Source organism: Meriones unguiculatus, chromosome 20, assembly GCF_030254825.1.
Source record: "Meriones unguiculatus strain TT.TT164.6M chromosome 20, Bangor_MerUng_6.1, whole genome shotgun sequence".
NCBI classification, from domain to species: domain Eukaryota; kingdom Metazoa; phylum Chordata; class Mammalia; order Rodentia; family Muridae; genus Meriones; species Meriones unguiculatus.
Genome location: NC_083367.1, coordinates 65825818 through 65853621, shown reverse-complemented (window position 1 = coordinate 65853621; position 27804 = coordinate 65825818). Strand labels below are relative to the sequence as shown.

General features: G+C 40.2%; 1 long non-coding RNA gene across 1 annotated transcript in view; it reads left to right on the top strand.

The window, feature by feature from the left end:
- The window catches only part of LOC132649476 (uncharacterized), a 111902-nt gene that overhangs the window by 45932 nt on the left and 38166 nt on the right, over positions 1–27804 (top strand). Inside the window, exon 3 of the long non-coding RNA XR_009587923.1 lies at positions 2478–2557. This is a non-coding gene — a long non-coding RNA (uncharacterized LOC132649476). The remainder of the gene's footprint in view (positions 1–2477; positions 2558–27804) is intronic.

Genomic DNA, 27804 nt, shown 5'->3' with positions numbered 1-27804 from the left:
AGGTTCACTACCTTGTACTCTCACCGACTGGAGTTCTCCCTTCACTGGGTCCACACAAGCACATTTGACTTTTGTGTCCCTGATGATGCCCATTCTGACCAGAGTGAGGTAGAAGCTTAAAGTAGCTTGAACTTAGATTCTCCTGATGGTTAATGAGGTTGCAGACTTTAGAAAGTGTGCCCTAGCCACTTGCATGTGGTCTTCCGAGAATGTCCTTCCGCCTGGGCAAAGGTTTCAGACGTGCAGGCACGCTCATAATTTTCCTTCACATTTGTGCCTCCACTTAAGGTTGGGATTTTCTAGTCCACTCTCACAACACGGCACACCGTAGCTTTGCACGGATTCTCACCATTCCTACAATGCAGCATTGAACCAAACCAGAAGGATTCAATAGGCCATAAGCCACCTCTGGGAGGTCTAGGTGTGTTGCTGATTATTGCGTAGTAAGGTGATCTTAGGAACGCAGCCAGCAGCTCCACATCTGGAGGGACTAGTCATGAACACTGGTACAGTTATTTCCATGAATTATTTCATGTTTAGTCTTTAAGCTATTTTTGTCCTCTTCTTTAACAGGATTGACATGTTCTGCCAGGGATGGGTACTATATACTGAAGACATAATTAGCATATCAATAAAAGTCATTTGTTTATCACATCAGTGTGCTGAATTCTAACACAGAGTTCATGTAAATCTTTGTTGTGCCTTTTTTCAGAAAAATACAAATTTAAATGATTTCAGGCTATTTGGTTCCTGGCCACTGTTTTCTTGGGAGTCTCAATGTCTTAGTCATACAGGCTAGCATTGTATGCAAATATCTTTTGTTTACTCTAACAAGTCAATGAAAAACAGTGACAAAATTAAAACACTTTATGTATATCTTTGTGGCATTCCTATGCATATACGCATTTTCTCCTGTGTCACTGTCCTAGTGTGTACTTGTCTATGGAGGCAAGAGATGGATGTCAAGTGTTTTACATAACATATTTGAGACGGGGGCTCTCCTCTGAACTCCATGATCTCTGGTTCAAGCAGCCGAGCCAGGCAGTTTGCCCTGGGAATCCTCTGGCTTTGCCTTTTGAGGCTGAGATTACAGGCAGGCTGCCACACCCTCTCAGCAGCAACCCATGGGTGCTGGGGGACTGAATTCTGTTCCTTTCACTTCACCCACTAAGCCTTCTTCACAGCCCTAAAACATGTTCTAGCTCCTCACAGGGCAGCAGGAATTACCACTGCCATTGTTATTTTTGTTTTGTTGCAGATTTTTGATACATTTACTTGATTGATTGCAAACATGAAATAGGTCGTTTATTAGCTGAAGTATTGCCCAGAAAATGTGAAGAGGGAGGAGAGGGAAGAGAGGCCTTTCAGTTCAATAAAGTTAACATCTGTACAGTCAGCAGATGAGCTGAGAGTTTCGACAGTGACTTTTCCCCGCTGCAGGGAAATGATGCCGTGCCTTCCAGCTTAGCTACATTTCCACCAGTGATTCTAACTGGAGAGCCAGTCATGACCAGAGTGTTCCTGTTGGAAACCTAAAGCGAATGGCCCTTCTCAGGGAAAGCCGAGCCACAGAGGAAAGGACTGGCCTGGCCCGTTTCCTCAATATGGCTTCACTGTGTTTACCTAGCTGGCAGAAGCCGGAAAGTCTCCCACCTCCCAGGATTTGTTTTGGCTATTTTGTCAGACCCAATGAATTTATTTTTCTGTTCTTGGTTGGCCTAAATTACATTTTTTTGGGCAGAGCTAGAACATTTACAGGCCTTTTACAACTTTATCGAAAGATAGTTTTCTAGACCAAATCGCCATATACATCCACCCATCGGTTACCATTCCCAGTCATAGGATAAAATCATTCCCATTTCCCAAAGCCTTCCTTACCATCCTTTCTGGAATCCCATTCCTGGGAAATAACTGACTCGTATGCACGTGTTTATAAGTGGGATCGTAAATGTACCTTTTTACTTACTGTCTCTCAGTTCCCCGGTGTAATGATTTGAGGGTCATCATTTGTTGTACTTGTTAATATTTTATTCCTTTTAGATCCGAGTAGTATTACATGGTACACACACATATGCTTTCTCCACACTTCTGTAGACATTCAGGTTTTCTTTTATTTTTGTAAAAGGTTTATTTATTTATTATGTATACAATGTTGTGTCTGCATGTACACCTGCACGCCAGAAGAGGGCACCAGATCTCGTTATAGATGGCTGTGGTTGCTGGGAATGAAACTCAGGACCTCTGAAAGAGCAGCGGGTACTCTTAACCTCTGAGCCATCTCTCCAGGCCCGACATTCAGATTTTCTAGTTTAGGATTATTACGAATGAAGCTGAATAAGTATTGTTGTGCAAGACTTTTTGTGCGGCCGTATATTTTCATTTCCTGATTTCAGGGATGGTGTGGCTGGGCCGCGCGTCAGTACGCTTAGCTTTTGAAGAGAGTGATGGGCTGTTGTGCTTTGTCTTCCCACCTGCAGGGTTTGCAGCCTTCATCTCTCTGCGGGACTGCCCCGTGCGCTGCCAGTCGCTCGCTTTCAGCTCTGCCAGGGACGAACAGGTTTGTGTATCATTTCCCATGTTTCTTTGAGTGATCTCTATGTGCTTCTAGACTTTTTAAAATTTGATTTTGTCCTTCCTTATCACAAGCCCAGGTAAAGCAGCCAGTCAGTCTGGACTGAGAACTCTAAAACTGAGACAAAACCGCCCACGCTTGGTTATAAGCTGACTGTCTTGGATATTGTGTTACAGGGATGGAAAGCTTGCACAGTCCATGATCCGTCTTGATCGTTAAGCCTTGCAACAATAAAGTTTAATGTTAATTTTTATGGTAACTGGAAAACCATTTGTTCTAGTTACATTTAATAAAAGTTTCTTCTTTCGTTCAGTTGTCTTATTAGCTGTGTATTTCTGGGCATATTTACGCGCCAATTTTGTTATCTCTTTAACTGTTCACTAACTCAAGCTGTCTTGATGACTGTACCTTTATAGAACCTTGGTTTTAAATAGAATCTATTTTTAGAACAGTTTTGGGCTCACAAAAAGTTGAGCAGAAGGTACAGGCTTCCCACATATCTCCTGTACATGCATATGCCTGGCCTCCCTACAAGAAACTGAACGTTTATGTCCTCACCACACTCCTGTGCTGAAAGCGAACGATGGTACACGGAAGTGAGGTCTAGGAGAGGTGACGATGCCAAGTGACAGGGCTCTCAGGAATGATAGCGGTGCACTGGTGAAAGACGCCAGGGTGGGCTTTGTTCTGTTTTCCTGGGTTTTAATTTGCATCGCAATGATGGCACGTGATGCAGAAGCGCTCCTCACACACTCTCTGTACAGGTTGTGTTCACCGGTGTTTTGAAAGGGCTCCTCGCATGTCTGTATAAGGGATGCTGTCTGTGGACTTCAAGCTTGACCAGCCAGTGGGCTCGTCAGCACCGTACCCCTTTACTGCTAAAATGTTAATGAAAGAGTGACTCCCCCCCCCCCCCCGCTCCCTGAAATTTTAATAGGATTGACTGGCAAAACCATCTGTGACTGATTCTTATATTGCTGTTGACATTTTTTTCTTAATAAAATTTCATTTTCTGTAATCACTGTGAGGATAATCATAGTTTTGTCAGATTTACTGATTCCCATCCACCCCCGGAACACTAGTATCCTCCTAAATTCCGGAACGTTAGTTATCTTTTTACAGACTCTTGCTCCTTTCACTTGTTTGCTCCTGTATCCTGCTCAGTGTAGGAGCTCAGGAATTTTACCAGTTTTTTCAGGAAATCATTTTTCTTCTTTGTTCATTTTCTCTGTGTCCTCTTTTTTATTGTATTGATTCCTAATCAGTGTTCCATTCTTTCTGCTTATTTTGGCTTTCATTCTTGCTGTTCTAAAGTTTTCATTAGAACTTTAAATAATCAATTGAGATGTTTTTCTTTTTCCCATATAAATGTCTAAAACAGTTCAGCTCTGAGTTTTGCTTTGTGAGTCTCACACTTAATACATGGCATTTGTTATCCGACACACACATCGTAGACTTCAGTTATGGCTTATCCTGCATTCCATCCATAACTACTTAGGGGTATGAATTTTGTTTTCTAATATTTGAAGTTTTTCAAGATAGCGTGTTGCTAGTGATATATAATTTTATTCCACACTTTCTGAAATAATCCTCTAGAATCCTGCTGTAACGTATCAGTCTCTTACCATTTTTAGATTTTTTTTTTTAAATGCCAACCACATGGTAAATATGCCATGTGTACGTAGAAAGAGCATCCTCCCTGCTCCCATTGGGTATAATGCTCTATACTTATCAATTAAGTCAAGGTGTCTAACAGGATAGCTTAAATATTTTATGTTTTATTCTGATTCTTCTTCAATCTTATTGGTTAATGATAATTTTAATATCTTCTAGTCTGATGATGGCAGTGCTTGGCTTATTTGGTTTTTTTTATTTTTGCAAGTTTTTTTTTAGTGCCTAAATATTGATTCCTTTTTGTTTTGTGTATACATAATCATGCTGCTATGTCATCCTGATGAATTATTCTCATTTATCATTAGGCAGTGTGTTTTTATCTGGGCATACTCTCTGTCATAAGGTCTCTTCATCTCATGTGAATACTGTCTCTCTAGTCTTCATTTTCTGACTTCTTGCATCATGCTCCATCTATTTTCTTTAGACTAATCTCTGTCTTCACATTAAACGCATGTCTTCTAAATGGTTTCTTATGGCAGTAGTACTTTTCTTATTTACTTTGTTCAGTTCTGACTTTTAATTAGGTTTTTGTGTCAGTAACATTTAATGTAACTATATGCTTACGCTATCATCATATATTTGTTAATTAATTTTCTTTTTATACTCCCTTTTTCTTTCTGCCTTCTTGGGTTACTAGAATAGTTTTTACATCATTTTTTAATTTATGTGTTGTTTAGCTTGACTAGCATTCTGGTTATATGCCATCACATGACTAAAACATGATTTTTATTGTTTTTTAAAATGTATATATTTATTTACATGCGTGCATGTATGTTTGCATGTGGGGGCTCACACGTGCTGTGTCACATGTGTGTGGGTGTGAGGACAGTTTGCAGTAGTTCTCTCCTCCCACTAAGTGGGTCTGAAGGCCAAACCCAGGCTTGCTGCCAAGGACACTTGCCTGCTGCACCGTCCCATCAGCCCCAGATAGGATGCCTGCAGGGACAGCGATAGAAACCCCAAAGCCTACCAAGTTACTTGTAGGGAATATTGTACCATCTTGGGTCAAATTAGAAACATTATGATTACACAGTTTTTTAATAATGCAACTACACGTATAATCATAGATATTTCACGTATATCGTCAGTGTATAAGGTCATAGCTGTCTACCTTGATAATTACACGAGTAGATGCTGGGAATTTCACTCTAAGCAATGCATCGTATTTTATAAAAGTTCAGAAAAGCATCTTTCCAGACACTGAGCAGTTTCAATGCTTTTCGTCTGATTCAATATATATATATATATATATTTTTTTTTTTTTTTTCTGTGAATATATTTCTGTTCAGCCTGGAGAAATGTATTGAGAATTTCTTAGAGTGACATATTTTGCTGGTTTTATGTCTCAAAGAATGTTATTTTAGTTTGATTTCCAAAGATATGTCTCACTTGATGTAGAATCTGCATCTAATTTAATTCCAGTGTCTTAAGGACAGAGATAGATGTCTGTGGCCTTCATGGTTTCTAATGAGAAATTTGTTTTTATCTGTGCTGTGCAGTTTCTGTACTGGGGTGCTTTTTCCTTTTTTTTTTTTCTGACATATTTCAAGTTTTCCTTCATACCTTTCAGGGTTGCAGTTTGGGCTGTGATATGTTTACAGAGAATTGTCTTTGAATGTGTCTTTTATTGGGGTGTTGTGTGGGGGTCATGGACATCTTCAGCCTTTACATTTTATCCTGGGACGCTTTTGGCCATTCTAAATTTAAACCTATTTTCACTCCTTCATCTTCCTTTCTCTTTTCTCCTTCTGAGATTCTGATGATATACTTACTAGATTTTCCGATACTTCACATTACTCCTTCAGGCTCTATTCTTTTTTTAATCTTTTAATCATATTAGATAATTTCTCCTAAAATACATAGAGGATTTCATCACTCCACTTTCCTCTAATGTTCAGCTCTTGAAAGATGTTTTCTTTTCAGGCTTGTAAACAATGTAATGTGATCATATTTGCCTCCATCACCCTCTCTTACTACCTTCCCAACCCTTCCTCCAAACTAGTCTCCCTCCTACTCTTATGACCCACTGAGTTTAACAATGGTTCTTTGTATGAGCATAGACAGGAGGTTATGTCCTGGAACATGAGCCACTTAGCCGGAGCTACACCAGTGAAGAAAATGACAACTCCTCACCTGGAAACAACGAACTTCTTATAGTGCCTCAGACATGGGTGGCGTCTCAGGAACCTCTGTTCTATGCATGAGGGGATGATGAAGGCCCAGACCTATGCAAGTCATGTGTTGCTAATCCCAGCTGCTGTGTGTTCATTATTGCAATGACCCTATCAGAAAGATAGCGTTCAGTAGCACTCCTCAGCATGCTCTGACTCTTGTACTGCTCTACCTCTTCTTCTGATGTTCTCTGGGCCCTGTGAGGTATGACATGGATGCGCAGTTCAACATGAGCACTCACCAGTTTCCTGTTGTCAGTACTTGGAACAGTTATGAGCTTGCTGCCAAAGGTTTCTGTTTCTCTGCCGAGATCTCATGTCTTCTCATTCATTTTGAGAACACGCTTTTAACCTTATGGGACAAAGTTAAAACAATTGCTAAATCAGGTCATGGGATGATTCCAGCATTTGATAAGCTGTGGGTTGGTATCTGTTTATTGTCTTTTTCTTGAGAGTAGGCTATATTTTCCAATTTCTTTGATGTTTATCTTGCACTGTGTGCTGCAGGCAGTAAATGTTGTGTTCTATGGATTCTGAATTCTGTTATGCAACAAGTCCATGCTTTGTTTCATTGGGTCACCCATCCAAAGAGACTCAACAACTACTTTCCTTTCTTGGGTGACTGTTGAAGTCGTATATCAGTTTTCAAATGTTTTACAGCATGACTTTGAGCCTGTTGCACAGATGTGAGGTTGAAGGACGATCAGTCTTTTGTGGGTTAACATTCACAATATGGAAGTCTATACCCTTGGGCCACTGATTTTCCATTAATTGCCTTGGATCCTTTCTGTGATCTATTTATCCAGAGTCTTACTAGAGTTTTAGCCCCATGCACCTTACTGCTTTATTATCTAACTTTAGTGTACCATGAAAAATAAATTAAATAAAAAGGAAAAAGGGATCTCTTGTGTCCATGACATCAAGTTTTGACTCCCCTCTATTTCCAGTGTACTTTGTCCAGAATGTGTGGAGGTTTTCAGCTAGAAATACTGGCTTATACAGAGATTATTTGAGCAGACTAGAGGGTGTGTTTTCAGTTGAAGGATGTATTAGTCAGCATTCTTTAGAGCAGCAGAACTTATAGAATGAACATTATTTATATTATATGCAAATATTTACATAATATAACATTCTATATAATGTTATATGTATATTTCATATACACAGACACACACACACACACACACACATAAAAAAAAAACCACACACACACACAGAATTTACCAAAACAGCTTAAGGGTGTGGTCCAGCTATTGCAACAATGGCTGTCTACCAGTAGAAGATGTTGTATGGTTTTTCCTCCCAGCCCTGAGCTCCCAGAATAACAACTCAGACTGAAAATATATTTACCAATACCTAGGCCATACAGCTAGGTTTGTTCCCTGATTACCTCATAACTTAATAACCCATTTATTCTAATCTAAGTTCTGCCATGTTGCTGATTACCTCTGCTCAGGTACTATTCATCTCTCCTCTTTTATGGCTTCCCAGGCAAATTCCATGCACCTAGATTTTTTCTTCTAACAGATGTCCCACCTTCTAGTATACCCTTTCCTATAGGCCACAGTTGTTTTTTTAATTGACAGATGATACATCCATACAATACACATGGTATTCTTTCTGCAGGAAGGCCCAAGAATCCAGTAGTTGTTTAGTCCATGAGGCTGGATGTCTCAGCTAGTCTTCAGTATACACTGGAATACCAAGGAAGTAGGCTCTAATGCCAGTGAAAGAATAAATTTGCCAGTGAGAGTGAGGGCAAGCAGGCAAAGAGCAAGAGCTTCTCTCTTCCATGTCCTTTATGTAGGCTGCCACTAGATGATGTGGCCCAGATTAAAGGTGGGTCTTCCTATTTCAAATGATTTGCTAAAGAAAACCTCCCTCACCTGTGTACCCAGCCAATTGAGTTTTAGTTAATTCCAGATACCGTCAAGTTGACAAGAATAGCCACCACAAAGCGATTTCTTAAAGCAAACTTTTGGTTCTGACAACAAATTTTGAGAACTGAATTCTGAATTGAGATACAGATTCCCATACTCAGGACTCTGTGACAGTGGGTAAGTGGGAGGATCTTTGTAAGTCATCGAGGCTTTAATTCATAAGTTACTGATCCCATCGCTATCATGTTCACAAGGTTTGAGGCTAGAACCAAAGCCTGGGCATGAAAAAAATTTGTTCATTGGTTTCAAACTCTCATTATAGATTGTCAACACCCCTATAGACTCACAGCTTCCAAACCAGCTCATTCCAGCTTTGGACTTTTCTTTCTGAAAAACTTTTGTAAATTTGTAGCCTTCCCAAAAAAAAAAAAAAAAAAAAAATTTGTAGCCTTCCATATCTCAGATGTACCTTTGAGTTTCCATTCTTATGATTTAATCTCAGTTGAACCATACACTCTCTGTATATTTCTTTTGCATGATTCTGAACATGGTTTATTAATTTTGAATAGAGTTCCATAATGATATCATCTCTATCCAGCTGCCGTGTCTTTTCTAGGCTTGGCTCAAACCATACATGCTTACTTCATAACATTTATACATTAACATTTATTATGCAGTTACATTATATTACATTACTTATATACATTCATAGCATTATCAATTCCTTGTCTTGTCTTCCTCCTCCTCTCTCCCTTTTCTTCTCTTCTGGATTAACTTCATTCCTGCATTATAATTCGTTTTAATTAATTAAAAATCCTACATCCTTGATGACTCCCTATCCTCCTCTGGTGACACCTAATTATCATCTTGTATCACTGATCACCATTCCCCAAATTCAAAGAGTCACACACTTGGCATTTCAACTCTTGTTTTATTCTCTCTCTAGCCTTCTCTAGTGGTGCTCAGCTCCACACAAAAACTAAAACTTGCTTTTGTCCTGCTTATTGCTGACCCCTAGGCCAGTAATTCTAATGGTTGTTTTTCAGCAATCATTTTACCCAACCCACTAAGATCTGCCAGAGGGTCTCGAGTCACTGTTCTTTGGAAAGCTGCTCCCATTTGCTTCTGACCTGGGCCCTCTTTGCTTTCGTCTCCTACTTCAGTATTTATTTCTCAGACTTCCCTTTTCGCCTCCCTAACTTCTGAGGGTTGTTCTTTCTGTACTCTATCTCTAAATACACACACTTGTTTGAAGCTCTCATCAAATCTTCTGGCATCAAATACCAAGTCCTGAATTGTCCTCTCATAGTTTCAGAAGCAAACATTCTGTGGGCTACTGAGATGACTTCCTGAGTGTCATCTCAAATCAAACATGACAAAAGATAAGTTCCTTTTACTGTTAAGTTGTTTCCTGTCTTAAAGATGATAATTTAATTCTTCTAATGCTAGTATAACTTCAGGTTCAAATATCTCCTTGATTTTTATTTCTCTACACCTTATATATGAAAATCCTATTTGCCTTGCCTTGCAATACACCAAAATTTCTGACTTTGCCTCAACTGTAGCGTGGCCTGGGCCATCACTTGCTGTTACTTGGATGGACTCAGGCTTCCCCTCACCAATCTCCTTGATCTACTTTTGAGCACTTATATTATATTCTGAAATGAGCTAAAATGAATGTTAAATTTAAATCTTTAAGTCAAATCATGGTATTCTTATGCCCAGATCCATCCAGTGTTTACCACCCCCTCTTACCTTGTTGTGTGTAGTCACCTATGCTGTTTGGTTGCTACTCTCCCAGGCAGGCGCTCTCCCATTGGCCTGCCTTCTCTGCTCTTTCCCTCTAGCCACACTGTGCGTGCTGCTCCTCCTCAGACTTACCAGATAAACTATAGCTTGATGGTTTTTGGGCATGATAGAAAGATTCGATGGGATAGTTGCCATGTAATGCAATACTTTAATTTTCATGAGACTGATATAATTACTGACACAAATGCAAGGGTGTACAAATTATATACTTTATTACTATGGTCATTATCATCACTATCAATGTTAAATTGTGAGCCAAGTTCTTACAGCTAAAATAACAAATATTAGAAATATTTTATTTGTTTATGTCTTGACTAGTCAGTCTACCAGAGTTCTGTAAGTAGTTGATATTAGCCTTATAAAACATATAGCTGATTGAACACACAATTGTGAAAATTAGAAATATTGCTAGGTAGAGATACCCCTTTTGCTGAGCTGCCCCCACTATTGATAGTAGCCATAATAGATCACTAAAGCCAATTTCTTCCACATGATTTAGCAGGAGTGAGCTTCTGTCTCATTGAGCATGGGGAAGGCAGCTTCATTAGAGGTTGTTTCTTCAGTCTCTTTTAAATAATTTTTGACATTTTCCAAGAATGCGTTCCAAAGATAGAGGGAAATCGGACCTTTTAATAAAATGTAGAACAACAAATTCCAACTAAGAAGTAAATAAAAAGAAAGACTGTTGCTGCTATATTATAAGCACTAGTAATGTTGACCTTGGACAGGAAATGACTCTTAACAGAAATACAATGATAGCAGCTGCCCAAGAAGATAGATGGAAGTTCAGCTCTGAGGCTGCTCTGAAAATGACATCTTAGGGATGTGCTAGGAGAATTTTCCCATGGTAAGTGCTTTTCCTTCCTGGGTCAGCACATGAGAGAAGGTGATAGATACATTTTTCTTGCTAAGAGTTGAAAAGTATTTCCTGTGGGTCTAGATCAGTTTCTCTGTAGTCTGGTAGGGGGCATGACTGTTGATGTCTCAAGGTCTCTTTCAGCACTTCATTGTATTACTCAATAATTAATTAGTGAATAAGAAGATCATCTAATTAAAGTCACAATTAAATCTGCCTGAAGTCAGCTTATAGGTGTGGTTTCCTTGAGAAGATCCCTTTAAGCAGTTGTTAGAGGTCAACCTGCTAAGTTATCCTAGAGTCATGCACCTTAGAGCCATTCTATTTATCATAGAACAGGCTTGATGGGAAATTAGTAACCACACAATTGCATGGCAAGAGATCAACTGTTTTGCTTCTGGCAGGCAAAAGCTAATGATATTTTTTTGTAAGAATAATATAATACATGATTTTTACTTACTATTTTTTTCTCTCTCTCATACAAAAATTGCATTCATTTCTGCAAGAATGAGCCTTGGTATTGAAAAAATTTGAGAATCATCTAAAACAATAGCTTAGCATAAATAAAAAGATTGTATAATAACACAGCACAACAAAAAATAATTCTAGACTTGCCTCATTGCCCTGAATATCTGCAGAGCATGAAACCTCCAGCAGGAAGCAAAACAATGTAAATAATAAATGGGTACTATACATTAAAACTGGAGCAATTACAAGGAGCATCCCCCAAATAATTCTATATTCAGTGGGTTCCAGATATATTGAAGGCTCTCTTCTTTGTTTTGTAAAATGAATCTCTCTGCTAAATTAAGAAGATTCTTTTATGTGCATAAGTATAATGGACCATTGAATTAAAACTGTGTCTTTTTTTTTTTTTTTTTTGCAAAACAGTGAACCCTCTGAATATTCCTAATATGATACACTCTAGTACAACAAAGCTGAATTCCTCCTATTATACAAACTACCTTTTACCACATTCAAATGATTCCCAGTGATGTACTTAAAGCCAAGCTCATTATAACATTTATATATTCCTATTAGTGCAGTTAGAAAGTATCATTGTGTTTCATGGGTGAGAGGCAGGGAACAGCCACTGTTAAAAAAGAACCTAAGGGGCTGGAGGAATGACTCAGTGGGTAAGCACACTGGGGTTACTTTTTCAGAGAATCTGGGTCTCGTTCCCAGCATCCACGAGGTGTCTTACAACTGTCTAAAACTCCAGTTCTAGGGGGTCTGACACCCTCTCCTAACCTTCATGGGCACCGGGTACCTAAGTGGTGCACAGATATACATGCAAGCAAAACACTCATACACATACAATAAAAATAAATAAATTTAAAAAATAAACCAAGAGAGTGTAAAACAACAGTTTTAGTTATCCCAAAGCAAAGACTGGTCTATGTAGTCTGAGTACATGGGGATGACTTGGCCATTAATTTTAACCTGTTTACTTACTCCTGTTTCCACAGGTGACTAGTGTGGCATATGGTCCTCCAATGATGCAAATATATCTATTCTGAGCTTTCCTGTTAAATTATTCATACACAAGGCAGTTTACTTACAGAATGGTAGAATATCTCCCTTAGGAGACAGAGCCCAACATCACTCTTAAAAGATAATAAATAACCCCATTAGCAGCTTTTGCTTACTAATTTCTCTGTTTTTCTCTCTGGACCCCCTCTCTGTCTTCTTTCTCTGTCTGTCTGTCTGTCTCTGTTTCTTTCTGTGTGTGTCTTTCTGCCTCTCCATCTCTCTGTGTCTGTCTGTCTGTCTATCTCCACCCCCACATGCTCACGTGTATATGTGTATTTGTTAGGGGCAGAGAATGCCACCAGGACTCTGCTTTTATTTATTGAGGAATCTCTGGCTGGCTTAGGAGGTCACTGATTCAGCTAAACTTAGCCAGTCAGTTTGCTCTTGGTGCTCCTGTTTCTTACCCCTGAGTGCTGAAATTGCAGGTGGGATGTCCTGTCTACCCAGCTTTTATGTGGGTGCCTGGCTCCCAAACTCTTCTTGTCAGGCTTGGGCAGCAAGAGGTCTAACCTCATAGCCACCTCCCCAGTCCTTGCTTACAGATTTCTGCCTTTCAATCTGGGTGTCATAATTGACTCTAACAGGAAAAAAAATCCTATTCCCATCTACTAACATGACAATAATTTGGGGTTCATGGTGACTTATTGAGGGATGGCACCAATATTTCATGTATAGTTGATACTGAATCTAATGTTTGTCTCATTTGGGTCATAGTGTAAGTGGCTTCCAAGGCAGAAAAATCTGTGCTACTTACCTGGATGCTCTGTCCTGTTCATATTTTCAAAATCATTAGTCATCAGATGCTGGCTTCCTCATCTGCCATCTTGCCCCCAGACGGAAACCAGCCAGGTGCAGTGGCTTCTGCTGGTAATCATAGTACTTGGTAGGCTGAGGCAGGAGAATGACTATGAGTGCAAAGCTAACATCTGGCAACCCAGGCCATTGAGAACTTTGTCTTGTAGAGGAACAGGGGAACCAGGAAGGTTACAAAGGATAGGTGTATGAGTAGGGTAGCCGTGTTCTCCTTGTTCTTGATCTCAGTCCCATTTGAGATTATCTGGACACGAGTCCTTCAGAGACCTGTGTGCTAATGGCGTAATTCCTAGCACAACACTTTTGAAAGGTGGTAGACAGTTTGAGAGGTGGGACCGAGGGGAAGGAAATTAGATCGTGCACAGTCATGTACATCTCAGCTACTTGGGAAGTTGAGTGGGGGAATCAAGGTCAATCTGAACAAGCCAGTGAGACACATCCCACAAAACCAACCAACCAACCAACCAACCAACCAACCAACCAACCAACCAACCAACCAACAAAAAAGGGTCTGCTACATTTCTGCACTTCAGAAGATAAAGTAGGCTTTTCAAAAGATTTTAGGGGCTATATTACATTGAGCATCACCAAAAGGAAGTTAGGGGGCATAAGCACTTCCTTTGGCATTAGATAACCATGACTTGATTTGATAAGGATATGCTCTATGCAGAAGACAGGCAGGTCTCTATTTAATGAGAATTCTGGAATTTTTTTCTTCTTCAAAAAACACGAAAATATTATAAGAATATGTTTATCAGGAGGGGACAGGAGCTCCACAAGGAGAGCAACAGAACCAAAAAATCTGGACCCAGGGGTCTTTTCTGAGTCTGATACTCCAACCAAGGACCATGCATGGAGATAACCTAGAACCTCTGCACCCATGTAGCCCATGGCCGCATAGTGTCCAAGTGGGTTCCCTAGTAAGGGAAACAGGGACTGTCTCTGACATGAACTTAGTGGCTGGCTCTTTGATCACCTCCTTCTGAGGGGAGAGTAGCCTTACCAGCCACAGAGGAAGACAGTGCAGCCAGTCCTGATCTGATAGGCTAGGGTCAGATGGAATGGGAGGAGGACCTCCCCTATCAGTGGACTGGGAGAGGGGCATGGGAGGAAAAAAGGGAGAAAGAGTAGGCTTGGGAGGGGAAGGGGGGCTATAGCTGGGATACAAAATGAATAACTTGTAATTAATAAAAAAATCAATTAATTTTTAAAAGGAATATGTTTCTGCTTTAATCTCAGGTATGGGGATAAGGGGCTGATTCGCAGCAGCTGACTGTGATTAGCCTCGTGCTCTAGCAGAGACATGGTTTTGCCAGTTGCAGATAGTTTCTGCAATTGTGTGACCTTTGAAATTCTGGGAACCTTTCAAAAGGTATTTAAATGCTAGAGCCCCATAGGTAGGACTGGTGGTCATTCAGGGGGCTGGTTGAAGTTTGTGAGTAGTTGTGCTCAATGAAGAAACAAGAAGAAAGAAATTAGATTCAAGACTCTTTCTTTCTCTCTCTCCCTTTCTCTCTCCTCTGTTCTTTTTTCTCTCTTCTCTAGCGATAGGGGGTGAAACCGGGGGCATAAAGGATGGGGAAAAGAACCCACAAAGTAGCGAAGAACAGCTACTTCTCTATATAATCAGCTGGGACTTAGACACTTCATCTCCTCTACATTTTCATGAAAGGCAAAATTAGTTCACTTTTCTCTCTAAAATCACACCCAAGGAACTGAGCGGAGATTTTCATGAACCATGTTTGCTCTTTGGGTCACTTATTTGTTTTGTCCACACAAACCTCTACTTAGCACTAATATTTGTTCACTCAAGAAATCTTCCTGTGAATTACTACACAGACATGGTGTGCCAGGAGCCAGGCCAGATGCCAGGGATACAGGAGCAATTATAGTCAACATGACTTCTGTGCTTTTGTCTTCGTGGGGTTTTGCTGCCAGGGGTCCTCAACCTTGGCTCTTTGTGGGTCTGGCTAATTCTCTGTTGTGGGATATTTAACAGCAACACAGGATCTACCGACTACATATCATTAGCAACTCTCTCTAGTTGTGAAAATTGAAATGTCTCCAGACATTGCCAAATGTTCCTTTGGAAACAAAATAGCCCTGGTGGAGACCATGTGTGATAACTCCTATGTTTCACACACACATACACACACACACACACAAAGAGGAAACATTTGAATCAGTACAACCGTACTGGTTTATCTCTGCTTTCCAGATACAGGAGGCTCATAGGGGGATTGGTGTGGCGTTTCCTGGATAGACAGGAGCAATGTCTGCGGACCCAGGTAGGGCACTGATGACAGACCATGGAAACAATTCCTTCCAAGTCTGGCTTACCAATGTGCTTATTGGAATTACTTGTGAGAGCATGACTGCTGGGAAACTTCAGAAGCATGGGTGACTCAGGAAGCTTCGTCAGCAAAAAGTATGGCTGAAGACATGAGATGGGTCACAAAAGCAACTCCCACTAGAGTTTACTGCATGCCAAGTTCTCCACAGAAGAGTTCCTCCTCCCTCTGCCATTGTTTACTGCTTGTGTAACACTGGGCAGGCAGGGGCTTCATTAATCAGGGTTCCTAGGTCCTGGGAAGTTTCCTCTGGGTGTTGAGAGCCATATGGATTTCTTTTCTCTCTCTAAGAAGGGATGTTTCAGTCCTCAGAATTGACAGCTGCATGAGAGTGATAATTATTTAGGTAAAACTCACAGTAAGCATCTGAAATAGAATCGTGGCTGCCATCTTCTCAGTTTGGTAGGTTATTCTTATATTGGACCAATGGGAAAAGAGGATAAGTTATCTAGACATGTCATAAGCTTTGAGGAAAATTGTTATTGGTCAGAAAGAAGAACAATGGTCACCGCTTTTAGGAAAGTAGTTTTGATTATTTATTCAAATATTGTGATATTATTTTATAGATGAAGGTCACTTAAAAGAAAATAAGACATTGGTTTCCTATAATTTTCAATAATATGATTCCAAAGGAGCCTGATTAAAAATGAATGTTTGCTGATTTTCTGAAAAGTCTCCTGTGACTTTGTGATTGCTAAGTGACTACCTAACTTGCTTTTACTGGAAAAGGACATGTGTAAGACATAGGTACTGATGGATAGGAAAACTTGTAAAGTGATGTCTGGAGGGTGGTGCTTGGAGTAAGCTGAACTTACTGGCAAAAGATGCCAGTGAGGAGGATTGAGACCTAGTCTTTCCGGTAGGTAAAGAGTGAGTTTTAGAATGAACTTGGGAATTATGCTGGTCTAGAAAAATTGGCAGTAGTAACTTCTATTCTAAGATTCATGATCTCACTAGTCCCAGGTAGTTCAATGGTTTCTAATACCAGGTGTGATTTTAGACAAAGAACTACAAGAAACTAGTGACTGCTAAGAGATGAAGAATTAGCATTTTCCAGGGATGAGCCCCATAATTGCCTAAGCAATAGAAAGTGACCATCCCTGAAAGCATATACAGACAATAACAAAAATGGACTTAGCAGGTTATAGTTGTATAATTGTGTAAAAACAATAATAATCAAAGAAAAAGAGATTAGCAATTTGTGAAAAATGACAACAAAAAGATCTTTTAATGTTGTATTGGAACAAAGAAACAGAGTCCTTGTTGGGGTGGATGCCATCCAGCTGGGAGATGACAGGGAGAGCATAGATATTGGGCTTAAATTCTGCTAAGCCAACTTAATCAAGGAAAATTTTATTTATGGGAAAGAAATATTAGAGCAAATTTAAAAAACCTCAAGAAAATTCAAGAAGTCACAATATATTTGATGACTTCTTCATTTATTCCAGTATTAGCTTAATGTCTATAACATGCCATCTATGAGCAAAGCACACAGTTCCTGGGTTCTTCTAGTAGAGAAGCGGTACCTGAAATGCTGGGATGCCTAAATTTCCATTTATAGTATAGTTTACATGTAGGAGCAAATGGTGAGCTAACCTGTTATAAAGAAAGGAATAGCTAAGGTCATAGATTGTCTGAATTTGGTTAATGAGTAGGAGTCACCAGGATGGGAAGTAAAGGGTAGAAGTAGAGAGATGCTGCCCAAAGGTGAAAACTTGCTGATCGGTCATGGGGTGGGTCTGCCTATGACCACAGACGTTATGAGCCACTTCTAAAAACCCGAGGTCCATATGTGAGATTCCAGGGGATCAGACATTTCATTTCCTTCAAAAGGAAGATTTATTACTTATTTACTTGTGTGTGTGTGTGTGTGTGTGTGTGTGTGTGTGTGTGTGTATGTGTGCAGGTACGTGAGGAGGCCAGAAGAGGGCTTTAAATCCTCTGGAGCTGTAGTTACAGGAAGCTATGAGCTGATGGGACTAGATTCTGGGAACTGAACTCCAGCCTTCTGCAGCAACAATAAAAGCTTCTAACAACTGAGCCATCTTTCCAACCCATAGAAACTGGATTTCTTAAAATGGGTCAGGCAGAACTGATGTATTTCCCCCAATTTTAACTGTTTCCATTATATATAGGATTTTGGTTTAATGCCCATCATACTGGACACTTACAAAATAGACGAGAGATCTAACATGTGCATGCTGTCAATGAAGAAGGAATGGATCTTCCCTCTGTGCCCCCTGCCCCCCCCACACATGAGACTCTACCTACAGTATCTTTAGACTGTGAGTTATTTTTATCCACTGTTACATTTTCTCCTAGAGCATATTAATTCCAACTTGGAGGATTTTGAGCAGGGTGATTAAGGGTACTACCGGAAGCCATGCAAAGTGAGACCTACTCCTGGGGGTGCTAATCCAGAGGGACCAGGTCCTTGCAGATCATTAGGTGTAAGAATAGCTATCTGGCAGAATAACTTAGATCAATTTAGAGCATGCTACCATTTCTGAGTTGTAGCCTGCTATTAAAGTAATGTGCAGGTCAGTTATTTCTCTCCCCTACAATACTGTATTGGCCCTGAAATACAATGAGCCTAATTAGAGATGATAAATAACAGTAAAAGACAGCATGTTGGATGAAAGAGTTAAAATTAGAGAAAGTAGCTGCCACTTCATATGAAAAAGAAAATGCAAAGAATGTGAAGTTTATTCCAGTTGAAGTATAAGGCTCTGGATTCTGTCTGAAAAAAATCTATTTTATGAATACTGGTCGGAGGAAACAATGATTTATGTAAAAGAAGTCTTGTAAAGCTTAATTAATCAGGAGCTCAGTATAAACCAGTGGTTTGACGTTGTGATGTGGCTGCCGAGAACACAAAGTTAATCTTTCTTTTCTCTTGAAATTTTTCTTGCTTGATGTTTTTCAAACCACAGAACCAAAGCTGCTGCTTCTTCTTCTTTTTTTTTTTAAGAACCAAATTAAAATTTAAAAGGATATGAAAAGAGTTCTTTTCCTTTGTAGTTCTTGGCTCCCTTTCACCCAACAAAAAATCCTACACCTATAATCTCAGCAATGATGAGGTTAAGAAGCCTCATGTTATAGTTACACACTCAACATGCTAGTTTGCATACATGCATGCCTTGAAAATGCTCTGCATTTCATGCTGAAATTCCTCCCCCTTTGCAACATGAGAATACTAATAGCACCCACATTGCAGGACTGTTAGGACAATGACATAAAATCAAACAAGATGCATCTATGCCAGTATGAAGGAAATCCTCAAGGCCCTCTATCAAGAGCATTTATACAAACTCCAAGGAATGGAGGTAGGAGAGGTGTGGTCCATCCTGGGGTGGAAAGAGATTCACAGGGCTTATGCAAGGAGGGGCCAGCCAAAGTAGAGCAAGATGGAGGACCAGTAGATCAACATCGTCAGGGATGGGGGAGGAAAGTAATCTGCAGATAGGCAATTCTGGTGAGTGTGTGTGTGTGTGTGTTGGACTGTGAGAAGAAAAGTGCCCAGTAGTGCTTGTGACTGATGATCTCTTTCCTTCAAGACAGATATATGCCTCCCTTTGGGACCACACAGGAAAAATAGGCAGAGGTTCTCTTGGCTCATGGAACCCCACAACTTAGAGATTTCATTAAATCTCAACAAGGAGGCATAGGCTTTTTCAGCACACTGTTGGGCTTTTGTGGAAATAAAGGCAAAGGTGGTTTAAGAGTATTGGCTGTGTCATTTGGGTTCCAGCAGGCACAAAGGCAGGGGTCGGGGTGGGGTGGAAGAAGGATAGCTTCCTGGTATGTTCTGATTGGAAGCCATAGGAACAAGGGGAGGGGTATCCTGAGGAATTGCTATAGGTTCTTACTAGGCCTTTTCTAGTTGTTATTTTTATTTGGAAATGGTATCGAAAATTAGGGAAATTGTCAGTTATTAACTGAACACTTGGACTTTGGGGCTGATTGGGCTGATTGCTGCGTGAGCTCTTGTTTGGCTCTTAGGTTAGTCCTCCAGTTTAGCAACTTGGCTGCCTTGGTTGGGATTATGCTAAAGAGCTGTCTTCAAGGGAAGGTTGTTGTAGGCTGCTCGCCTTGGTGAGGTTCCGCTGAAGCCTGTGTGTCGAGCATTGTTTATTCAGGTAACTCTCTTGAGATTTCCTCTCATTATTTCTTCTTTTGGAGATTTCTGGTTATTTCATCTGATCTGGGTCACAAAAGCAAATTAAAACAGGTCCCCCAACTTTAATTGACCATACACTTGTTCAAGCTCATTATTATTTTTAATATGATGTATGAAACTAATGATCTGATAGTCAGAAACACTGGATTTTTCCTCTTCCGTGGGAGGAAAAGTCATGCCTGGTACTGTAAACCTGGGGAGTTCATAGGCCCAAGTAGGGGATACTCCTACTGTTGTCAAGATGCTGTCTAAATATTTATAGTCATACCCATAGATTAGTGCGGCCTCAACCATGGTCAGAGAAGCTTCTCTTTACAATGGGCAGCAGTCAATACAGAGACTAATAGGTGGTCAAAGTGTGGAGAGTAAGAGACAGAGGAGGTCTTAGTCCTAAGTGGGACAACTATATCAGCTCTCTCAAGACTCCAGGAGCATCACTGAAGAGTGGGAGGACAGAATGGAAGAGCCAGGCATGGGTAAGAATGCTACAAAATGTTCTCTTTGGACTTAATGTGGCTATTGCACTCATGAACTTACAGTAGCTATGGATACCTGCTTAAGACCTGCAGCAGAGCCAATCAGGAATTCTGTATAGATGAAAGAAGAGCTCATGAGGCTTCAGCTGGAGCTGAAGAGCTATTAGCAGTTGGTAGCTGGTGGGGAATAGAGAACAATTTTTCTTTAGGGGTGTGTCCACTGGCTGTAGGTTACCCAGGTTCTGGTAGAGGGTCTAAAAATACAGGTTCTTGAAATTTGCCATTAAATTTTAACAGGTGAGACTGTCTCACCTTTGTCTTTGTTTTCTCCTGGTTCCTGTGACAGTAACGAAGAGTAAGAAAGGGTGATCAGGATAAGAATATTTTAAAAAGTCAGAATTCCATAGCACATAGTATGTAAAGACTAAATAAAGTAGCCTTACATGGCAGGGAGGTTGCTCTCCCTGAAACTTCACACAACTCTAGAATTTCATTGAAGATACTGAAGCTGTTTGAAGGAGACATTGAAAGTAAGTGTAGAATAAGCTTAAGAGAATTTGAGTCAGAATGTAGCAGGAAGCCAAGCAATGGCCAGGGCAAGCAGAGGCACAACATTCATTTTTAAATACCAGACATAAACTGTTGAATTAAGTGGTACTAAACTTAGCTTTGATTTTTTTTTCAGGGACAGATGTTCGCAACACATTCCCAGTTGTCCAATAGATGTGATTTTTGTTACAGACCTTTAAATGCATTGTTCTCCATGTTCCGTAGCTGAGAAACAGATCAAGTGAATCTGCCTGAATGATAGACCTTTTCATGACTTTTTGCTTAGGATGAAGCGACTTTCCTCTACATACAGTTTTTGCTCGTGTCTTCTCTTCAGCACCCACTGGTTTTGTAGGAAAGTGTCTGAGCATGGTTGTGTCACGCCTCCATGATTGGCTGCTTAAGATGCTTGATAAAATGCCAACGTTCCAGTTTGTTGAAACTTTAGTCATCTTTATTCCATTTGACTTGGAATTGAACACTTTTTTTAATTTTCTTTCCCAGTACTGGGAATCTAGCTCAGGGCTTTGTCCAGGCTAGATAACAGCTCTACCACTAAGTTACACCCCAGCCCTGGGACGGTTCTTAAATATTTACAAACTAACTTTGGGATGATGTAAATTCAAGTGTTTCAAAAGAAAGTTATTAACATCATAGAATTACCTGATAAAAACTAACTGCGGGGAGCAGTATCTAAAACATCTCTATCAAGTCTGCCCCAAGGAAATGTTCTTGCAATAAATACTTTTTTTTCTTTTTTTTGCTTATGACATTTAAAACAGTTGATTAAGGGAAAGGAATGATGGAAGTCAGCAGAAGTGAGAATGCGATTCTTATCTTTTACTCTGTGTGATTGCATTAGCGAGCTACCACAGGAAGAGGGTTCTTAAGGCCGCAGTTGCTGTAACCTGCTGGGGAGCTCACAGTTAAAGATTGCTGAGTTTGGTTTTCATAGTCCTAATGCCCTTTACTTGCAAAGTTTGGAATAGATGAGTGGTGTTTTTATAGGTTTATATAATGTATTTGCTTGTTGAAGAGTTACAATTTGACTAAACAGGATGTCTGTGAAAAAGACATGGTCAGGTATGTCCTGCCACACTGAATACTAATGCGCCTTTGGAAGGGGCACATTATGCCTTTATTTCTGACTGTACATTGAATTATTTACACCTTCAAGGCAGCTGATTGAACTGCAGCATCAGTCAATTAGCAAATCAAAAATTTATATGATTCCAATTTAGCATGGAGCCCCTCTCTCTCTTTCTCACTCTTTTTTTTTTCCTTTAGATTTTCACCCTGACAGTGACAAATTACTCCTCTGCTGGCTGAGATTGGAAATTAAAAGCATTTAGAGTTGCTCATGCATTTATGCTAATGAGAACTTCTGATATGATTTGCATGCAAAAGAGGACAATTTGAAAGCTCATCGGTTTTTCATGCTTCTGCATTTTGATGGAGCAGAATTTTTTTCTGTTTTTCCAATGAAGCAAAAAAATTTTTTTTCTTCAGGAAACAATACAGAATTCATATTCACAAAAAAAAGAGTTCTTTTAAGTCAAAAAGTCCTTCTTTTTTTTTACCCTCTAGATTCTTGTCAAATCCTGTTCTTGCTTTTTCAGAGATACAGCCCACATTCATTAGCATTTTAGATGTTTATCAAAGGCAGGATCCAGTATCTGCCAAGAAAGATTATAGCCCAGCTTCATTTTCAATTCAGCAAGAAAAAAAAATAATAAAGGACCTGGGGACAGATGAGAAGAGGGACATGTACACTGACAATCTTCCTTATACTTAAACCTGAATTAATCCCATTTAGAACAAATTTGATTAATCACCAAAGATGGAAATCTTAGTTTACATGGATGGTATGGGGACATTACAGTCAGGGTCTTAGTTTAAGAGTCCCTCACTGGTGTTTGTCTGAAAAAGAGCAATATTAAAAATTAATACAGAAAACTTGAGGGAAAAGGCAAGGAGGAAGAAATATGATAGCCAGAAAATTTGAAAGGTATTTAATTATTTCTCTAAGTGTTCAATTATTGAAGCATTGACATAGAGCAAAGGGATGAAAAACACATACTCACCTCTTTGTGCGTGCTTAGAAATTAGTTCCTCTGTCATACTATCAAAATATGGCTCATGCTGTGGGGAGTCTGTTTTGCCCAAATAAATGTGGTTTGTCAGTAGTGTCAGTTGTTATCTTAATTTATTTTCACTAACTATTCTCACTAACTATGAGAACAATGTATCCCACAGAAGAAGGTCCTGTTTCGGCAGAGAGTTCGAGATGATTCGTCAGCTTTAAGGACACATGCTGTTTTTTACATGGATGTTTTGAGCGGTATTCCATGGGACTCTCTTTTATGCTAGAGTTTACTTCAACAATGAAAACACCACCAATTGATTAGCCTGCTTGCACCTGATATTTTAAGCAGCTCCTTCATAAAAAAGAGTTCATGCAATTGTAGCCCTGAAGGCATTGTCTAGAATTTTGGGAATCTCTTCAAGTTCCATTTCACTTTACCTGTTAGGACTGTCCTGACACAGCCTTCTCTGGCTCCCATGTCTCTTGCAGGAGTCTCCACCTCTGTTCCTCATTATAATTTGACTGAAACTTTCTAGTGTCCCTGGATTTCCCCAAGTATGAAGGATGTTCTAACACAGGAATTCTAATTTAGATAGCATCTACTAATGATAGGCATTTTATCTTTGGGTGAGAGACTCCTAGCTCTGGATCCTCCTTATTTTTTATTTTTATTTTTTTTCCTTTCAGCTAAGCTAGGGCAGCTCACAGGAGATAACTTAAATACAAGAAAAGGGCATCAGGCTCCTGATCACCTCCCCCTGAAGGGTGCAGCCTTACCAGGCCACAGAGGAAGGCGATGTAGCCAGCCCTGATGAAACCTGATAGGCTAGGGTCAGATAGAAGGGGAGGAGGACCTCTGCTATCAGTGGACTAGGAAATTAGTATAGGGAAAGAAGAGGGGAGGGTGGATGGGACTAGGAGGAGATAAAGGAGGAGGCTGCAGTAGGGATACAAAATGAATAAATTATAATAAATAAATAAATAAAAAGAGAAAAGGGCATCAGACACAATGTAGTTTTTTGTTGTTGTTTGCTTGTTTGCTTACTTAGGGTTAGGGAGTTTTGTCAAGTAAATTATGTTCCTGCCAAGTTCCTCCCATAAACCTCTAACTTTCAATGTAACTGTTTTTGGAAACACAACAAAAGAGGTAATTAAGGTTAGATGAAGTAGTCAGAATGGAGCCTTTATCTAGCAGTGTGTGTGCTCTGTAACATTTGGGTTAATAATGGATCACATATATAGCTGGATTATAATGGAGCTGAAAACTTCCTATGGCCCAGTGAGCTCCCGAAATCGGGTAGTGTATTAGGAATCCGTGCTGATGCTGTCGTGAAACCTACCTCATCGTCAGCCATGCAGACACAGAACTCACACATAGGGCTGGGGAGATGGCTCAGTTGGTAAAAATGCTTGCCATGCAAGCATGAGGACATGATACTGATACTCAACACCCATGGAAAAGACAGCCATGGTGGTGTGTGCTTGTTATCCGCTCCTGGGTAGGTGGAGACAGGCAGATTCCTGGGGCTTGCTGGTCTAGCCTAAGGAACAAGTCCCCAAGCCTAAGTGAGAAGCTCTGTCTAAAAACCAAGGCGAATAGCTCCTGAGGAACCACACCTAAAGCTGGTTTCTGACGTTCATATAAATGGGCACGAATGTCACATGCATCTGCACATGTGTGTGTGTCTGCACATATGTGACCACACACATGTCCCTGCTCACAGTATAGCTCATACAGTTATGTCCAGTCTATTACAGTTGATAGTAAAATGACTACATTTACGTATTATATTGTTTTATTTACGTGTTATATTGTTTTATTTTATCAAAACTGTATTTTCTTTCTGGAGAGATAGCTCAGCAGTTTAGAGCAGTGACTGCTATTTCAGAGGACCCAGGTTCAATTCCCCACACACCACAACTGTCTGTAACTCCAGTTCTAAGAGATCAGCACCCTCACAGAGACGTACATGCAGGCAAAACACCAATGTACATAAACAAGTAATAAATAAATTACAAAAAAGAATTCTTCTAAAAACTGTACTTCTAATTGTAGAAAGGTTTACCGTAAGACAGGCTGTATTGCAAGAGCCTCACCAGTATTTGTTTACCGTGTTCCATGATTGCTTTAAGAGGCCGCATCAAATAGCTGACCTATAACCTCTGGGTTTGTGTGAGCATGCTGCAGGCCGTTTGCACAATGAAATCACCTAATGACGCATTTCTCAGAGCATGTCCTTGTTGCTGAGTGATTCATGGCTATACTTAGCAGAACTGACAGTGGAGAGCTCGTTCTTGCTGCCCTTTGAACACACAGGAAGGGGTAGGGATCTGCAGCTGGGGAAAGGGTGCTCACCAGAAACCAAATTGACTGATTCCTTTGCCTTTAATTAACAGTGTCCAGAACTGTGTGGGAATAAAAAAATCAGTTGTCTCCCTGTGTGTGGTAATTTGTCATGGCAGTTTCATCAGATTACTATAGCAGGGTGGATATACCTGTCCTGATGTCCATAGGTTTTCTATCTGTCAACTTAACAACCTCAGACAGAAAATGTATTTTAAATTGGTGTGTGTACTGAATACATACAAACTTTGCTCATTACTCCCCATACAATGTGCTGTCATAACAATGATGAAACATTTGTGGTGTTTTAGGTTTTACAGGTAATCTACACAGGAGTTCATAGGTATGGGTGGATATGCACAGGTGTGTGCAGATATGATGCCACTTTGTACCAGGAGTCTGAGCCTAGAAAGGTTTCAGTTGTCGCAGGAGTCCTGAAGCCAATCTTCCATGGGTTTTAAGGGACAACTATATATTATTTCTTGGCTTAGATCCTAATATCATTGTGATCAATGATATGCTTCATCCAATGGCTGAAAGAAAAGAACAAACCAGAAGCAAACAAGAGCTATTACTACACGCAGTCTGGAGACCCCAAGGCTTGAATTTTGGAGACACATCCTTGAGAATTCCCCACAGTTATAGACTGGCAGTGATAGTTTGAAAAAGACAATTATGTGGGAATTTATTCGAAAGAACTTGTCCATATATGTTCAAAGACAAAAAATACCATGTTCTTAGTTGTGAAAAGATTGTTTTCTTTTTAAAAGTATCTAAGAAAGTACAGTGAAATCTGATATAATTACTTTGATCCTGGTGACTGATTTATCTTTTGTCATTTAACGAAATAGTAAAGTCAATGTCCTATGAAACTGCAGTAGCTGTTTGATGGGGGTAGGAACAGCCAGGAAGAGACAGTGACAGAGACAGTGAGGCCATGCTATTTGTGCAATTGATGTAGCAATGGGGTGATGTGTCACTGACAGAAACTTTCTTTCAGTTCCATTTCTGCTATTACTATTTCTTTCTGTGCCTTGTGATATTTGGGATTGCTATTGTCAATTTGTTTTTCCTCACATATGACTTCAAACACTTCCCACACGCTGTCAATCCACCCAACTATTACTCTGTTTCCAACGTAGTACAAATGGTTCATTGCTCAGGACTGAGGTGTCTTCCAGTCTCAGGAGCACAGAGAATGTCACACATGAGGAAACTGCTTACAGAAGTCTCACCCAAGGCTCGCAGTGTCTGTACACAGCAGACCACCGCCATGGCACTTGCCTGCCACCCACAGAGCTGGTATCAGAAGGCTGATCTCTGGGACACCCTTGGAGGTAATGTTCTGAGGTATTCTCTGTGTTTTAGATTCTGGAGAGGCCTTAGCAACCTACCTCTTTGGACCAAAGTCAACATTCTGGATCTGTCCGCTGTGTGGAAATGCACAGAGCAGCGCTTGCAGAACATACTGTGTTGCCTTTTTGGGTTGCTCCTTTGAGGTGGTTGTTATAAAGAAAAGGTTCAAATTAATGATGCAAAGCAGGTTCTTTGACCCTTGCTTTATCAGCACAGATTTCCATACCGAATTAAGACAAGCTCTGGCGCCTGCACCGATGCTACTTGGAGAAGGCGTCTCCTGCATAGCAAAAGCCCCATCCATTTTCCATCCTAATAATGGATCCCCCTGCACCAGAGCAGCAGAAGCTCATGTTTACCCCACACCGTTATCTGGGTCCAGATGATCCTTTATTCGCTGAAGGCTTTTGAATGTGCATACAGTTCTATTTCTTTAGAACACATACTTTTGGGGCACACTTCTTGCTTTGACAAATTACAATGATGGTTTTGCCAGATGGAGTATAGACTCCCCAAGGAACTGTGGGGATTGCCGAGGACTCTGCCAAGACAGCAAAACTTGCTTGGCTTGGAACCAGAGGTGGCAGTCAGGAGTCAAATAGAGGCTGTACCGACAGCCCCTACATTATAAAAACCCTCTTACAAAAGAATCCCAAGGCACAGTACATTTAGACTTTCTAAAATGTCAGTGGTTAAGGACAACAGAGAACAGGAGCAAACATGACCTTTAGTGTAGCCCTGAATACCGACAAGAGGAAGAGGGTGGATGCTTTTTATAGCGAGTGCATTACCCTCGCTACATTGTCTTGAACCTGCCATTGTTCCAAATGTGAAACCTGTCCTATGCCGAAGGAGCTTTATATTGCTGTATGGTAGCAGGACCTGATCCGAATTCAGCTACCATGTCTAAGCGCTTTGCTACATGAAATAAAATTGCTAAAAAGCAGCTTGTCTCTGTAGAGGTTGAAAATTATGGCTGATCACTTTGTTCTTTTAGAACAAGACACAGCATAAAAGTTCCTTAATCATACTGTATTCCTCTGAAAATTCAGTGTGCTTTTCTACTTTTCCCCCCTGGAAAATGTTAATTTAAGATGATTGCTTTCTTCCTTCCAATCAATGGCATTGGTTATTAGTAATGTACATGTGAGAAT